The sequence below is a fragment of the Panthera pardus genome, unplaced genomic scaffold (genome assembly GCF_024362965.1).
Source record: "Panthera pardus isolate Hobbes unplaced genomic scaffold, ASM2436296v1 HiC_scaffold_13, whole genome shotgun sequence".
NCBI lineage: Eukaryota > Metazoa > Chordata > Mammalia > Carnivora > Felidae > Panthera > Panthera pardus.
In genome coordinates, this window is record NW_026526688.1 from 14,428,266 (window position 1) to 14,429,744 (window position 1,479).

Here is a 1,479-nt window from a genome sequence, read left to right on the forward strand (position 1 = left end):
CCAGTGTTGCAAATAGACCTACCTTCTCTGCATCCTTGGGCCCTCCTGCAACAATCTATCCTTCGACCGAAATATTTTTGACCCTCAGGTGGGTGAGGACATCGGCAGATCAGAAATTATGGCCGGCACACCGGAAGTTTAGATCACTGGTGGTAGAAGCCTACGTTTTTATTCAAGCTCCTCTCAATTTTCCTTTATACGCTTGTTCCTCATTTGCAATTTAGGAAAAGATGGCTAATACATTATATCACTTTCGTTGCTGGGTCTTGTTGGGCTTCGGAAGTCTTTAAGGACAGACTCGTTAAAAAAAAAAAAAAAGAAGAAAAGCATAAAATGTGTCAGGGAAATGGAGTTCCTATAATTTCACTCACAAATTTTGCCTTTTAAATGTAGTTCTCCTGCCGACAGTCCAGTGAAAGATGGTTTCCTTATTGTCATTTATTAGCCGTGACAGGTAGCAACACTGCTCTCAGATATAGTCTCCCTTTGCCACAATTATCTAGTAATGCCCGCAAGGCAGAAGACTGCTCAACCCTCCTTCCTTCTGGAATGCTTTTCCCAAAGGCAACAGTTCAAAGCAAACCTCTATTAACTGGAACACCGACATCTGCAGAATTCTCTGGACAGGAAGATCCCACTACTCCTATAGTGATACCAGACACGAAGACATACTTACACTCCAGTCGCCAGAAAATCAAGGTCAGCAACCAGTCTATATGTGAAGCCTTACATACCCACACGGAGAGGATCACCACCACATAAACCACCCAACCACACTGGATAGACGTACTTCCTTCTTAGCAAGGATCTTTCCTTGTTAAACCTGTCCCAACAGGGGAAAAAAATTATTTTTTTCCCCTGCTAAAATTCAATGTAACCAATGGGGACAAGATACAGTATCGAAACGAAATAAATTAGATGCACTACTGGCTTATTAGTCTGCCGACATATTTACGGACATGACATAAAACTTACACTTTTTGCTAACAGGGCTCACAACTCATAATGTACAGCCACCTACAAATCTAATACATTTTCTATCTTTAAGTGTCTTCACTGATTTCTTTCTTCTACATACCTTTTGTTTCATGCATTTTGGAGCAGAAGGCAAGTGGTTTGGGAGAGATAAGAGAAAAAAATGGAGGAGAGAAAAGAAGAGAGATTTAGAGAATAAGGTGAAGAAGACAGCAGGAGAAGGAGAGTGGGAAACAGAGGTGTCACGGGAGGGGGAAGCCTGGGGCCCATCGGATGGCCTGCGTGAGACAAGGGCACAGAGATAGACAAGTGAGCCTTTCTTAACACCTTCAACTTGGTCCATAAGGAAGGGTCGCCCATCCACCCTGGGGACAGCACCCTTACCTCCAACTGCTCTCTGAGCATGAAAACATATGCCGTGTGTTTCACAGACAACACAGAAATGACAGAAACGGAGAGCTAAAGACACTATTACACTATAAAAACGAACATACTTCAGTGTGG